The following is a 17,227-nucleotide window of genomic DNA, read 5'->3' on the forward strand; positions in this document are numbered from 1 at the left end:
CCTTTGCTTGGGTTTCCAAATTTTCCCTGTGAATGGCAAGATGAATAAAAGCAATTGAAAGTCTTGCAGCAGCTTCAACTGCCTCCTATGCTCCGGATAATATAAGCACTGCAGCACATGTACCTGACCTGAAACGCTGTGCCTGTCCGTTCACTGTCCAGGCCATACGTCTCTACAAGGGCTTGACCTCTAATGCTGTGCCTGTCCATCCACTGTCCAGGCCATTCGTCCCTACAAGGGCCTGATTGCTAACGCTGTGCCTGCCCATCCACTGTTCAGGCCGTATGTCCCTACAAGGGCCTGACCTCTAACGCTGTGCCTGTCCGTATACATTCCAGGCCGTACGTCCCTACAAGGGCCTGACCTGTAACGCTGTGCCTGTCCGTCCACATTTGGAATGTAAGAACATAAAAAGCTGACTTAAGATGTTTGAAGTTTGCATATTTCATATGCTCAATATTTTCATGACCTTGCCAACAGTAATGTTTCTAGTACTATCGAAAACTGGTAGTAGTAGCACTCTAGTTCATCCTCTGTGTTCCCATTGTTTACAGAGGCACTGTGTAAACCACAAAGTCAACATAGGTTGATATTGTAGATTTAGACTTGAGTAGCGGTTTTCTTATTTCTGAGAGCTCTTCATGTTCCTTTGTCATCAGCTGAAGTGCATAAGTACAGTTAATAGCTTCTGGGTATTCACAAATAATCTCCAGCTCAGTTCTTGCTTCATAAATGGCAGTCTCTATTGCTCTGTTGAATTATCTTTCAGAAATGAAAAAGATGCCATTTTCTTCTGGCAGTGAATCAGTTCAGGAAGATTTTAATAGGTCAAACCACAACATACCTGCACAAATGAAATCCTCTAATGCTGTGCCTGTTCATCCAGGATTTACTTCTCTACGAGAGCTTGACCTCGAATGCTGTGCCTGTCCGTCCAGGCCTTATGTCCCTAAGAGTGTTTGACCTCTATCTTCGAATACTGTGCCGTTCCGTCCAGGCCTTATGTCCCTTCAAGGGTTTGACCTCTGTCCTCCAATGCTGTGCCTGTCTGTCAAGGCTTTATGTCCCTACGTGGGCTTGACCTCTATCCTCGAATGCTGTGCCTGTCTGTCCAGGCCTTATGTCCCTACAAGGGTTTGACATCTATCCTCGAATGCTGTGCCTGTCCATCCAGGCCTTATGTCCCTACGTGGGCTTGACCTCTATCCTCGAATGCTGTGCCTGTCTGTCCAGGCCTTATGTCCCTACAAGGGTTTGACCTCTGTCCTCGAATGCTGTGCCTGTCCATCCAGGCCTTATGTCCCTACGTGGGCTTGACCTCTATCCTCGAATGCTGTGCCTGTCCATCCATGCCTTATGTTCCTACAAGGGTTTGACCTTTATCCTCTAATGCTGTGCCAGTTTGTCCAGGATTTAAGGCCCTATGTGGGCTTGACCTCTGTCCTCAAATGCTGTGCCTGTCCATCCAGGCCTTAGCTCCCTAAGAGTGTTTGACCTCTATCCTCGAATGCTGTGCCTGTCTGTCCAGGCCTTATGTCCCTACATGGAATTGACCTCTGTCCTTGAATGCTGTGCCTGTCCGTCCAGGCCTTATGTCGCTACATGGGCTTGACCTCTATCCTCGATTGCTGTGCCTGTCCATCCAGGCCTTATGTCCCTACGTGAGCTTGACCTCTATCCTCAATTGCTGTGCCTATCCATCCAGGTCTTATGTCCCTATGGGGGCTTAACCTCTATCCTCGATTGCTGTGCCTGACCATCCAGGCCTTATGTCCCTACAAGGGTTTGACCTCTGTCTTCGAATGCTGTGCCTGCCTGTCTATCCAGGCCTTATGTCCCTACAAGGGTTTGACCTCTGTCTTCGAATGCTATGCCTGTCCGTCTAGGCCTTACGTCCCTATGTGGGCTTGACCTCTGTCCTCAAATGCTGTGCCTGTCCATCCGGGCCTTATGTCCAGTCCTAACGGCTGAACTCTCATTGCAAAGGGAAACTTTAGTCTCTGGCAGTTCAAACTAGTAATCCTTCCCAGCATGGATCCTTAAATAAAAGAAACAATTTTCTTTAGTTTCAGGGCAGAGAAGAGAACTTCCTCCGTCTTGCTTATGAAGTCATGATGTTTTTGCAAATGCTTAAATCCTAACAATTTGTACCATTATACACTCTAGGGGCCTACCCATTCCAGGGAGCCCTTTCCTGCTCAAAGAAAGAGAACTCTCCCCGGGTGTAGCCAGCCTATATCTACCCTCTGACCCATGTTGAACCACTGTTTACATGGAAACCTCCTCCGCCTCGGCCTTGAAAATTCTTGTTTGTATATCTGCTAACTCCACCAGATTTTAAAAGTCCAGCAAGAGCTCACTAGACACGAATGGAAACACCCCACTCTAGGGGCAAACCCATTCTAGGAAGCCCTTTCCTGCACAAAGGAAAGGGAACTCACCCCGGGTGTAGCCAGCCTGTATCTACCCTCTGCCACTCTGCCTTGCTGCCATACACCAGATGACTCACTTAACTCCTTGTGGTGTTCTTGCCACTATCATGGTTCCTCAGTGTGTTGGTGCTAGTCTTTCTGCTTGCTATGTTACCCCTTCATTGTGCTGTAGGATGTTGATGCCACTTGTCTTGCCATTTTGCCTGTCGTGCTGCCTTCCAAGGGTTCATGCATCTGTTATCGGTGCTCTCTTTTGAAGCTGTGGTGTGTTTTTGACACTCTCGCTGCTGCTTTGCACCTCTATTAAAGCACTCTTGCCACTCATTGTATCCCTTTGCCCCTTTATTTTTATTTATTTATTTATTTAACAGCTTTTCTATACCAACATTAAAATACACATCATATCGGTTTACATTTTAACGTAAAAAAGGTGGAAATTACAATAAACAGGGAAAGGGGGAACAGGGCAACTGATAAATACAAAAGGAAGCACAGAGAGGCGAAATTTAGCAAAATGAAAACTAAAGAGAATACAGTATGCAAAAAGTAAAACATATCTACAAATATACAAGCAGTAGTATGTGGCTACATGGAGTCATCAGAGAGAAATTGAGAGGTGTCATGGAGCGACGGGAGGAGTAAGAGGTGCCGGGGAGGTGGATGGTAGTCGAACGAGGAAAATTAATCAGGGAAAGCCTGGTGAAAGAGCCAGGTTTTTAGCATTTTTCTGAACTTAAGAGGGCATGGCTCCAAACGAAGGTTAAGGGTAGAGTGTTCCAGTGCATGGGGCCAGCAATCGACAGGGTGCGGTCCCTGGTGGCTGTCAGACGAACCTTTTTAAATGGGGGGACTTGTAAGGTGTATTTGCGGTTCGCTCTGGAGGGGCGGGAAGAATGAGTAAGTTGTAAGGGTTCACTGAGCCACAAGGAGTTATGGTTGTGGATGGCTTTGTGAATGATAGTTAGCGTTTTGAACAGAATGCGGTATGTGATGGGGAGCCAGTGTAGGTGCTTGAGGATAGGGGTTATATGGTCTGATTTACGAGCATTGCTTATCATCCTTGCCATTGCATTTTGTAAAATCTGGAGAGGTTTGATGTTAGAGAGAGGAAGGCCCAGGTACAAGGAGATGCAGTAATCTAGCTTGGAGGTTAAAGTGGCTTGGATGACTGTTTTGAGGTCTTGTGTGTGGAGAAGGGACTTGAGCTTCTTTATGACCATAAGTTTATAGAAACCTCCTTTAATGACAGAGGAAATATGTTTTTTTAGGTTCAGGTGCGTGTCCACAAAGATGCCTAGGTTCCGTACAGGGTGATGAGAAGTGAGTGTAACAATCCTGGGGTCATTAGAAGGGGACAGTTTGAGGGTCTGTTGGTTATGGATGAGGAGGAGTTCAGTTTTAGCGGAGTTCAGGGCAAGCTGGAGGGAGGTCAGGAGAGTGTTAATGGAGGTGAGGCATTTCTCCCAGAAGTTTAAAGTAGCAGATAGTGATTCTCGGATGGGGATGATTTAAAGTAACTTAGGCTATTCATGCCACTTTGGTGCCACTTTGCCACAGTCTAAGTACCTTGGAGCTCTTTTCTTGTTCTGATGATTGCTCCTGAGAAATTTCATCAAAATTGATAAGAAAACCCCAATTCTGCAGCCAAAAATAGGTTGCAAATACTTCCCCCTATTGACTTTAATGGGAACTGGAAAACGAATGAAACTTATCAACGGATCGGGGCCGCCATTGAATGAATGCAACGTATTTGGCCCCCAACGAATACGAATACCGAATCGGATGAATCCATACCTTATGCACATCCTTACTGTACAGTCATATTCCCAAAGCTAACATATTCAAATTTCTAAACCAAAAGGATAAGGCTACTGTATATACTCATGTATAAGTCGAGAAATTTAAGTCTCAGAATTCATCTTGAAAAAAGGGTCACCTTTTCCACGGGTCGCCTTTTCCACGGGATGGAAGGAGTGAATGACTGGGTATAACCTCAACTTATCCATGAGTCATAGCAAATTTCTTAATTTTGGGGCAAAAAAACCATCTTCAACTTATCTATGAGTATATATGGTACATACTTACCTATGAGTATATATGGTATATATTTGTTTGTGGACATTTTGGACCCTATTATAACACCCTTCTCACAACAATGGGGGCACAACAACTGCAAAATAAGACCCCCCCCCCACACACACACACATACAACTACACACAAAAGATTGATGACGGGGGCTTGGCAGCCCTAACAATTCATTTTACTCCCTCAGATTACATTGCCCTCTCCCTCTTCCCTCAGTGGTCCCCTCTCTCTCACCTCCCTCCTCCCAACAGGCAGACTAAAACCACTCTCACTTTCCACAGGGGCCATGCATCAGTCCTTTTATCTCCCTTATTTTTCTGCCCAGGTAGTAGTCTTTCTTCCCAAATCCTTTTTCCAAGCAGAAGAGAGGAAACAAAGAGGAGAATCAGAGGTAGCACAGGATGCCTGATATTTTGGGTGGACCAGTGTGCAATTCAAGCAGGTGGAAGAAAAGGTGCCGGTACTTAGTACCGGCACATACCCCCTGAGAAACAGGACTGGAGCCACCACTCCAGATGGACAGAGTCTGTAGGGAGCCTCTAGAGCAGGGGTCAGGAACCTTTTTGGCTGAGAGAGCCATAAACGCCACATATTTTAAAATGTAATTCCATGAGAGCCATACAATATGTTTAAAACTAAATACAAGTAAATGTGTGCATTTTATGTAAGATCACACTTTTAAAGTACAATAAGTCTCTGAAAATATTACACCAGGCCTTAAGACACCAATACATCTCCTATTAGGAAAACGGACCAAGTCAGGCTGCTATAGAGTCCTACACAGAAACTACACGCCAGCAGAAAACCTCACCTGAATCACGTGCTGTCCCTCACCTAACATAGAATAAAGAGACCAAAACGCATAACAAGAAGCATGCAGACAAAAACTGAATTGGAAACTGCAATAAGCCAGAGTCTCTGTATGCAGTGTAACAAAGGAAAAAAGAAACATCACACATCCTTATAAAACAAATCAAGAAATATAAAATCATCAGCAGTAAAACTGTACTAACAAAAAGAACATATTTCGAAACAGCTGATGAGTGGAATATCCAATAATTAAAAACTCATATAAAACATTTCCAGATACCAACAAAATATTTCAAAATAGCAGACACAAAGATCCAGTAATGAAAAATAATAAGGATACAAAAATTTTTTTGCTCTGCATACCTGGGAACGTTTGATATCCAGGTGTCCTGAGATTGTTCTGAATTAGCAGGAGGTGGGGTGGTTTGCTTGGAACTTTCTCCTCTCTCAGTCACATACCAGCGCTCTCTCTCACACTGGCTCTCAATGACACACCTATACACACATGCTCTCAGTCACTCACATATACAAATGTTTTTTCTCTCTCACTTATATAGGCTCTTAATTACACATTTACACACATGCTGTCTATCTTTTCACGCTTACACACACACAGGCTTTCAATCACATAAATACATGCTGTCTTTTTCTCTCACACACAGACTCTCATTCACATGCTTACAAACATGTCCTCTCTTTCTCTCATTTACACACAGGCTCTCAATCACATACTCACATGCTCCCTCACCTAAATCAGCTCTCAATCACACACAGACACACATGGTCTCTCTCTCTCATTTAAACACAGGCTCTCAATCACATACTCACATGCTCCCTCACCTAAATCAGCTCTCAATCACACAGACACACATGGTCTCTCTCTCTCATTTAAACACAGGCTCTCAATCACATACTCACATGCTCCATCACCTAAACCAGCTGTCAATCAGACACAGACACACATGATCTCTCTCTTACTTATACACACAGGCTCTTAATCATACATACACATGATCTCTCTCACACACAAAGGATCTCAATCATACACACATACTCTTTCAAACAAACAGGTTTTCAATTACAAACTTACACATACAGGTTCCCAATGGTAAACTTACATTCATGCTCTCTCTCTCACAGGCAGGATCTCAATCACAGACATACTCTCTTTCACATGTACAGGCTCTCAATCATTCACATACATGCAATCTCTCACTCACACACACAGGATCTCAAACACACATGCTTGCTCGCTCATTCACTCTCTCTCTCCCCCTTTCCCCCCCCCCCGGGAACTCGCGGCAGCAGCAGCCACCTCCCAACGCTAACCTCCTTCATTTTCAGCCCTCGCGGAGGCGAAGGCGGAGTCCCATCGGCCGCGGTTGAAGATGTTCATTTTCCTCCGAGCCGCGCTGCAGTCTTCTTCCCGCGCAGGCACCCGATGCTCTCCACTTCCTCTTCCGGGCCGCGGGAAGAAGAGAGCACCGGCGTGCTCTCTTCTTCCCGCGGCCCGGAAGAGGAAGTGGAGAGCATCGGGTGCCTGCGCGGGAAGACCCGCGCAGGCACCCGATGACTCCAGCGCTGGCACCCGGCTGACACCCGATGACTCCCGCGCAGGCACCCGGATGACTCCAGTCGGCGTGCTCTCTTCTCCTCCCCCCCGCGGCCCGGAAGAGGAAGTGGTGAGCATCGGGTGCCTGCGCGGAAGAAGAGACCACGCTAGTGTGGTCTCTTCTTCCCGCGCAGGCACCCGATGCTCTCCACTTCCTCTTCCGGGCCGCGGGGGGGAGGAGAAGAGAGCACGCCGGTGCCGCTGACTCCAGCTGTCCTGCCGCGTTCCGCCCAGGCTGACAGCATTTTAAGCCCGGGCGGCGGAGGACCGGGGAGCAGCTGGGTCAGCGGGGAACCGCGAAGTATGGCGACACGTGTCTGCGAGCCAGATGCAGCCCTCAAAAGAGCCATATCTGGCTCGCGAGCCATGGGTTCCCGACCCCTGCTCTAGAGTCTGTGCCTTTAAGTATGGATTATCTCCTGCATTGAACACTGGCACAGACAGGTTCATGACATAGCCCTGATCAACAAGTTAACTTGGTTCTATTATTAGAGAAATACGCTGAAGTAGGAAGCAAAATCAAAAATTTGGGTTAGACTTGCTAAATATTGATTTTTGTATATAATTTTGTTTCTGTTGCTGAGATAGGGTGAAATGTTGGAAGAGAGATGATACATGCACTCTATTGTACGTTAAATGGCTATATGTACTTCTGAATTACTGTCATGTTGTATAGAAATAAAAAGTGGTGGATAGCACAGCTGTAATGGGAGTTTCAGTTTATTGCATGGAGCTTTATGCAAGCCTCTATATAATTGTCTGCTGAACATGTATGGAAAGCTGTTGTTGCTGTAAGACCTTTGTAATAAAGTTTAACATGCACATTAAAGACGTTTTGTGCATATTAAAAATTTCATACTAGACAGTCGAGGCTTATCTTTCACATTAAGATGGTTCTCAAACATTAGGAAAGTAGTGCTAACAGTAGCTTGTCCTTGCAGGTAAATGAAAAATAAGTAAATAAATGAGGGCCCGCAGTAAACAGTGTGGTTTGCTTCCCCTACCCTCTATTTTCCATCAACTCGATAAAACCTGAAAATGCAGCACCTACCGCAAATCAACCCTTTCATTTTGGGATTGTTAGCAGGGGGGATATCTTCCCCTGACCCGCCTCCCTCCCACAAAAGACTGCACCAACTCCAGCCCCCACCAAGCTACAGCAAGTCTGAAAGTGGTGAAGCGCTCCTTCTACCTTCAGAGCCCTTCAGCAATGGTGCGGGTAGAAGTGCTCTGATGTCACTCCTGACCAGGAACAGCGGGGCTCTTCCATAATGGTAAGCCTTCATTCTGAAGAAGAGTTGGCTCATCCTGCTCTGGGGGGTAGTGGTTTCTCCAGGACTTGTGGTGAGCTGTGCTGGCAATCTGGTGGGAGAGGAGTATTTGAGCTGCAGTTCAGGGGGGTTGTGGTATCTGCCATCCTTTGAGGTGGGTGAGGAAATCCCCGCTGCTAACTGTCCCCTTCAGTATGGGATTTCCTGAGGCAGGAAAGTGCATAATTTATTGTTTTCGGATAATGTGCACGTTCTTACGGATGGACCGGCTGTATCTGCTAATTTATGACATGGGCTAGCTAAAAATCTATTGTATAGCATGTTAACTGCTTTTGTAATGTGCATGTTTCAGTTTTAGTGAGCTGCACAATAAATAATATTAAATAAGTACAATTTTTTGCATAGGTCTTCAATACCTTGTAAAATAAAAGTTTGCTTTAATATGCATAGGATGTGAGTGATTTGAAACATCATTATTAACACTGACCATAGTTTATTCCCTTAAACTCCACTTGGAAATTGGGGGATTTAAATAAAGATATTGGTTTAATTATATATATATTTTTTTTTTAGTAGTTCTGTTACCCGCAGGATTGCTGAAACACAATAATGAAGCATTCTAATGTTTGCATATTGCAGTGGTCTATGGGAAATCACAATTCCAGATTTTAATAAGGTACTTCTGATCTGCATAACAAAGGCTTATTCCATGCTCATTATGTAATTTCTAAAATGAAAGTCAGTGCATTATGTGTGTGGTTCTTTTCATCATTAAAATAACAATCAAACCCACTTTGCTCCTGCATCTATTCTTGTATGTGTTTCTTAAGCTATAACAAAATGAAAATATTTCAGGTCTGTCATGAATTTTAATTTCTTTTATATATGTATGTATAAAAAGACTAGCTTAAGCTTTTATTTTGTTCAGTAATGGTGCTGTGTGACTTACCGCATGCCACAGGGGATTTAAATAGAATCCTGAGAGAAGGTTGTTTCATGAAACATAGTATAGAGGTAAGAATTTTTTTAATCTACAAAACCTTTGTTGAAAATGCTATATGATTTGATCCTAGCAGTGATTACTTCTATCATTGCTGTTCCAGACTTTGTTCATGATAAGGATAATGTGTGGCATAATGAAATATCTCTTTCCACATAACATAAATGGGGTGTATAATGTATATACTCTAAACTGCAGTTTCAGTACAGTCTTGGCTGCTATTCTGCTTACTTAAGCACTAAATTTAGCAGAAGTTGCATTAACATTTTAACAGTGCATATGGAAGTATGCTGAAACCAATACATTAATTATTTGCTTCATTCATCAAGCAGTTAACATGGCAGGCGTGACATACTATTCGCTTGCTCCCCCATCCTTCCTATTACAGCAAACCATAATTGATCACACAGTGGTCAATATTCAAAAGATTTGTGTGGCTTAAGTTCAGAATTTTACCAAAGAAACCCGGGGGTATAAATATTCCTTCCTCCACCACTTACCGGAAATGTTTTAGCCAGGTAAGTCATTATCCAGCTACAACTTACCCCAAAAAAATCAATGAAAGGGATATTAGGAATAACATCCAAACATCTCCTTCCCTCAAGCCCATTAAAAAAAATTTTTAAAAACGGCCCAGGAATCTCCCCTCCCGTTCCCTCCACAAATAGAGCAAATAAATCAGGCCTTCAGAATCCTTGTCATTCTCCCTCCCTCTCCATAATCCTCATTCAAAAGCTCCTGCTCTACCCTACTCTCTTGGCTGCCAGGGAAACAGTACAACGGTAGTGCTCAGCAGCAGTGTCCTGCATTGCTGTGATACTGGTGCAAAATTCCTGGGTATGCGTGAAAACAATGTCAACATACACACATGCACTTACACCTGCTTTGGAGAAGAAGTAAATGTGTGCATGTTGATTTCCATGCATACTTTAAAAAATCAAAAGAATTCATGGAAAGGGTATCCCTACTCTAACTCCAGCTCCTAAAATGCCTCTTTGCAGCTCACATACATGCCAAATTGCATTTGCACATTCTTTTATGCACACAGTCCCCGGACTAGTTTGGAAAGCATATTTACATGCATAAAACTGGGTTGTATGTGGATAAATACCTTTGAAAATTACTCCCAAAAGGTTGCAACATTATTTAAAACAAAACAAAATAGAAAAAATGTTGAATGAAATAACTGAGCATATGGAAATGATGTGAACCCAAGACAAAAATGTATTTTGCCGATGCTCCTCTTCTACCCCTGTGTAAGTCTAGCTAGGCAAACTAAGGGACGTTTCGCACACGAAAAGTCCCTTATCGTGTGCAATACCAAAATGGGGGTGGAGTTGGCCCCGGAAGAGGAGGAGTCGGGGCTTCACCAGGGCCGACTCCGCGAAGATGCCGCAGACGACGAAAAGGTAAGGCCCTTTTTGCGTCCGAGTTCACGCCCAATAGCTACACCTTCTATGGTGGCGCTATTGGGTGCAAAACCGGCAGCAATCGCACTGCGAAGGTGCGATCGCTGCTGGCTAGCGCAGGCCCACCCCCCGTTTCGGCCCCCCCGCCCCCTCATTCCCTAAAGTATCGCAGGCCTGCGATACTTTAGAAAATGAGGCCCTAAATTTCTGCTTCAGCTAAACCTGCTAGAGTTGGCTTTGTGACTCAAGTTTGCCAGCCCTCTTGTTGTGGTTAGCTTGGTTCCGGGACAATTATGTTTTACATGCAATACAAGGGGAAAGGTTCCACTTTTAGTTCTACAGGCTGAAGATGCTAACTTTATGACAACTCATACAAACGTCTCCGAACCAACAAAACCAAGATCAATATATTTGCTCAAACTGCTGAGGGCTGTCTATAGCTCCTGGGTGTGCAGACACTGCAAAGCCACACTACCATTTTCCACTTGTTTTACCAACCAAAGGGAGATACATCTCTTTGTGAGGCCAAAATATTTCCTGGGTGGAAAGTTGCCATGACTCTGTCTAGAGTGCATGCTACATGACCCAAGATTGACAAGGATGACATCACCTGTGATTGTTAGAGACACACTGTTGAAAAGGTTCAAGGCATAAAAGAAGATAGAGAAACTTTGGAGGAGCTGCTATCATCACCATCAAGAAGAAGCACGAATGGGTGCAGAATGATTATCTGAACAATCACTGGATCTTATAAGAAGCAGTATGGTCAATTGCCATAAGCGTGTTGTATGCTTTCAAGGATAATAAGTAGCAGAAACTTACTTTCTGTTTACCTGTTCTACCTTTAATGAATCCTAGTGAATGCAACCTATCTACATTTCTGTTTAATCACAATTTGCGATTAGGAATGTGCATTTGTTTGAAACAACTAGATAACGAAACGATAGAAAAAAAAACAAAAACAAAATGTCATGCTTTTCCTTTTATGACAAATACGATCAATAATACACAGTTGTTGAAATAAGATCAGAACAGTATGAGAAGAAACTACAAAAACATAATCACCATAATAGATGGTAAAAGAATGAAAAATAATTTATATTAAAAACAAAGTTAGGGGTGGCGATTTTGTTTCATAAAACTCTCCCGATCCATGTCAAACAGGAAATTAAAGATCCGGACGGCCGCTTTATTATCGTAGTGGCTGAGTTGTTTCATAGGCAGATAGTCTTTTGCAATATATATGCCCCAAATGTGTATAGTGCCTCATTCTTTCAGACGATCTACAGGCATCTGGTGCCTTATCTGGCCGACACTCTTCTTGTGGGAGGAGATTTCAATACTATCAGGAACCCCCAGGTAGATTCCTCGCAAGCGCGCAGATGCGAGTATGGGATGGGGAAGGGCCCCGGGATGTTGGAATCCACGTTACATTTGGTGGATGTTTGGAGACTCCTTAATCCAGCGGTCAAGGAATTTACCCATTTGTCTAGGGCACACGCGACCTATGCTCGCTTAGATTATATACTGCTGAGTGGGCACGCCTTTCATTTGGTGGCAGAGGCTGGCATTGAAGATATTCTTATATCTGATCATGCGCCAGTATGGGTGGATCTGCAACTGGCGCCCCCTAGTGGGGGAGTCCGGCAGTGGCGCTTTCCGTATTATCTGGCGGAAGACCCAGCTTTTCAGAAGTTTTTGGCGGAGCGGTGGTCGGATTTTGCTACTCTTAATGCGGCGCATAAGGAGGACCCTTCTTTGTTTTGGTATACGGCTAAAGCGGTCCTACGGGGGGACATCATTTCCTATGTCGCCCATCGTAGGAAGTCTATTAATGGGCAAATCCTGCGACTCACGGATCAAATGCAGCGGGTCAAGCGTCAATTATTGCGGAGCAATACGGCGGAGCTTCGTGCTCAATATCACTCTCTCCAATGCACGTTAAATACGGTATTACATGCCCGTGCAAAAAAAAGTATACTGTATTATCAATATCAACTGTACCGATATGGTAATAAGTCAGGGAAGATGTTGTCCCACTTGATTTGCTCGGCTAGGGGGGCGCGGTTTGTTGCGGGCTTAAAGAATGAGTCAGGACAGGTTGAAACGCGCACTCAAACTATCTTGCGACTCTTTCGAGCTTATTATGACAAATTGTATCAGGCGGGGGAGTGGTCTGGGGGGAGGTGTAGTCAGTTCTGTGATGCCTTGTCGCTGCCTACTCTCACCCCAGAACAGCAGCAGGTGCTTAATGCCCCGATAACGGCCCTTGAAATTAAGAGGGGGATCCTGAATTCCAAAAAATTGAAGGCGCCAGGTCCAGATGGGTACACGGCCGAATTTTATAGATGCGTGCTGGACCAGATCTGTGACCCCTTGCAGAGGTTTTTTTCGACCTTGGTGGATGTGGGCGGCTACCCTCCCCAGATGAATATTGCGCATATTACCTTACTAGTTAAGCCGGGGAAAGACCCACAGCAGGTTGACTCCTATCGGCCCATTTCTCTGATCAATTACGATCAGAAATTACTGGCGAAAATTTTAGCCGACAGGTTGGCAAGATTTCTTCCTGGTTTGGTGGGGGAGCATCAGGTGGGATTCGTGCGCAAACGCTATGGGCTGACTCATATTCGAAAGATTCTTACGGCCCTCGCTCTCTGTCATTATACCGATACTCCGTCCCTTCTGATTAGCTTCGACGCGGAAAAGGCGTTTGATAGGGTGGAATGGCCTTACCTTTTTTCGGTGCTCCAACGTATGGGATTTGGGGGATTTTTTCTTCAGGCCATACAGCTGCTCTATTCACGACCCCAGGCGGCGATATTGGTGAATGGAGAGTGCTCGGCACCTTTCAACATCAGACGGGGTACTCGTCAGGGCTGTCCCCTTTCTCCCTTACTGTTTGTTTTGCAAATGGAGCCGCTTCTCCTGACTATTCAACAGACGATGGGCATTCGAGGGATTCGCTTATATGATTCGATCTTTAAAAGCGCCGCCTTTGCGGATGACCTTTTGGTGTATTTAACGAATCCGCAGCAGTCCCTTCCAATCCTTTTGGAAACAATGGAAGCTTTTGGGGGGTTTTCTGGGTTTCGGTTGAATCGGGGGAAGACCACGGCGATGGCATACCCTGACGCTTTACGGGAGGGTTGGCTTGGTGTGTTTCCTTTCCAGTGGGCTACCCGAGAAATCCGCTATTTGGGAATCCGTATTACGGTAAACCCCGACCTGATTTACGCAGCGAATGTCCCCTTACTATTACAACAAACACGAGACATGCTCCATCGCTGGGGCCCTCTTCCTCTTTCTATTAGTGGACGGGTACATCTTTATAAGATGGTGGTGCTACCTAAGTGGCTCTATCTTTTGCAGAGTTTACCTCTTTATATTAAACGTTCAGACAGGGCTTCTCTGGAACGGGCACTCGGGGCGTTCCTGTGGAGGGGGAAGAAGGCTCGACTGCCCCTGGCCTGGCTGCAGCGGCGTTGGGGGGACGGTGGCTTGGGGGTCCCAAATTTATATTTATACAACCTGGCTTGTAATATGCGCATTATTCGGGACTGGATTAAGGGGGAAGCGACCTACACCGATCTTGAGGCGGACAAGGCATTGATAAATCCCCTAGCTCTCACATATGCGCTGCAGGCGGAACGTTCTCGGTTAGCTTATGTCTTTACTCAATCCGCGTGCCTGAGTCCGATCCGTAGTGCGTGGGTGGCGCTCACTAAGCGGTTGCATCTTCCTCGCATTTGCGCTTATTTACTTCCTGTCAGGGGGAATCCTGATTTCACTCCTGGTATGCAATCCCGGGTTTTTAAGCAGTGGCAAGATCTCGGTATCAGTTACTTGGGGCACCTCTTTCAGACAGAGGGACGCAGGCTCAGCTGGCCTGAATTCCGGGAGCGTTATGGCGTAAAGTGTCGGGAGGTGTTCTCATATTTGCAACTGGCGCATTATTTGAGTTCCTTACCCCCCACCTTTCTACAGCCCAACCTATTTCAAAAACTGGAAACAATGTTGCAGTTGTCACAGGTTCGAGCTCCCTCTATCTCTTCTTATTATAGGTCCTTAAATACGGAAAGTAATGATGATGTTTTTGTAGTATTGGCTGACAGGTGGAATCGGGATGGGGAATTTAATGTGACAATTCCAATGCTGCGCTCATGCTACAGGGGGGTGTCCCGGATCTCCAGTAATAGTGTTTATAGAGAGATACAATATAAATTCTTGGGGCGGGCCTACATTTCGACCCAGAGGGCTTTTCAGCAACGCTTCGTGGTGTCGGACCAGTGTCACAGATGCCCGGGTTGCGTTGGCACGTTAACACATGCCTTTTGGTCTTGCCCGGGGGTCTTGCGGTTTTGGACGCAGATTGCTAAGTATTTAGCGGGGATTCTGGGGGTATCTATTCCGATCGCCCCTATTTGGCTGATGTTTGGCTACATACCTGCATTGCGAATTCGGGATCCGGGCACCCGCCTGTTTATTCAAAAAGCGGGAGTGGTGGCGAAGAGGGTTATCTTATTGCAGTGGAGAGAGGTGGATCCACCCTCTTTTTGGGTGTGGAGAAATCTCCTATATACTATGATGCATATGGAATCTCTTTCATCACGGGGGCCTCCTCGGTTGCGGACCCGATTCCTGGACGTCTGGGAACCTTATGTACAAACACTCCCGCATCGGGCCAGGAGCCGAGTTCTTAATTTCTGAGGTCTTGAGGACAGTCTTCGGAGGGGCGTCCTTCATTATTAGCGCCACTGGAACATGGACAATTCTGCTAATTGGAGGAACTGGACACTATGTTTGCGGGATGAGTAGGGAGGGTAGGGATGGGAGGGCGGGGGGGGGGCTGGAACGGGGGGCACGGGGGGGGTTGCCACTGATTTCATTGTTCTCACAAGTTTGTTGTCAGTTTGCTGGGACCGGGGACAGAACAAATCCGGTCCTGGATGTTTGTATAATTGTAATATGTGAAACACAATAAAACTGTTTAAACATTAAAAAAAAAAAAAAAAAAACAAAGTTACTATAACTGTTACAAAAAATAATTCACTGGCCTGAGAAGACAAAAAAAACTCTGCCACAATCCAGGGCATTGAGCAGGTATAGGATGATGAGCACTGCAGCAGTGAGATGGCCATTGCCATTCCCAGCCTTAAAAACCCTGTGCCAGGTCTGTTCCTCACTCCTGATATCCATCCTGACCCCATTAGCCTGGGCATGATTTTGTTGGTGCCAAAGGTTGGCACCAACAATCCTGAATGCGGGAGGGGATGGAGGCGCATGAATTATGAGTAAAGAAAAAGAAGTGGAGGGGAGGATAGGAGGAATGGCAGGGATTCCTTTTGAACTAGGCTAGTGGATACTAAGAGCCAACAGGTCAATTTTAAAAGCTTTGCTTGTGCAAAAATGCACACACACTTGTGTTGGTGGATCACGCACAAGCAATGTAGATTTAAAATGTTGCAAAATATGCGTGTATGTATCTGTTAATGCATGAGGAATAAGGGAGAGGAAAGGGATGGGGCATAGGTGGGGCATGGGCTGACATTGGGCATTCTGGGGCAGAGCCAAGACTTATATGCATACCTCCGTATTTTAAAACTGAAAACGGCAGCATGTGTATGCTAGATATCCACGTTGCTCCTGATGAGGAGCAAGCCTGTAGATCTCGAGTTTTAGGGCTTATAAACACAAGGTGAGGGGTCCGGGTCAACTGGGCGGTGTACAGGATAAAAAACCAGAGGGGTCTGAAAGACCTTGAAATTAACTGGATAAACTGGTGAACTAATTTGAAAACTGGGAATGTGCCTCAGGTAAGCATGTTTTAAAATCTGTTGACATACTTCTGTAAAAGTCAACAAAATCTTATGGAAAATAGACGTGCACTAGCTGTGCTCGAGTAACCTCTTAAAAGGAGCATAATTACATATAGTTGGTGTACTTTACAACATACATGTGCAAGTGTGCACACAATTAAAAATTCCAATGTATCTTCACTCACACTCCAATATGTGCATGTATGGGTGCACACGTGTTTGTTTTAAAATTACCGTTTTTTAGGCATAGATTTATGAAAATGCAATAAATAAAGCAGAAATATGGCATGTTAGCGACTGCGATAAAAAATGGACCTAGTTAGGGAAATTTCTGATATACTGCATTGCATAGATAAGTTGCACAACTCGCAAAACTTTATCGCTTCGTGTGATGCATCACCACTTTGTGCGACACATTAGCATGTTGCACATCATTTTATGTCTGGCTTGCTATTTTCTTTGTTTATAATAGGGATGTGAATCGTGTGCCCGATCGTTTTAACGATCGGGTTCGGCTGGGGGGGGGGGGGGGGAATCTGATCGTTACGAGATGTGAATTGGAATCGGTTCCGATTCCAATTCACATCACTAATTTTTTTTAGTGAGCCCGCGCCGATAAAAAAAACCCCACTCCGACCCTTTAAAATTACCCCCGTAGCCTCCCCCACTCTCCCGACCCCTCCAAAAAACTTTTTACACATATCTGGTGGTCCAGGGGGGCTGCGGGCAGCGATCTCCCGTTCCCACGCTATCAGCTGCGCTAAAAAAAAAATGGCGCCGATGACCCT

This window comes from Rhinatrema bivittatum, chromosome 2, assembly GCF_901001135.1.
Source record: "Rhinatrema bivittatum chromosome 2, aRhiBiv1.1, whole genome shotgun sequence".
In the NCBI taxonomy this organism is placed as follows: Eukaryota; Metazoa; Chordata; class Amphibia; order Gymnophiona; family Rhinatrematidae; genus Rhinatrema; species Rhinatrema bivittatum.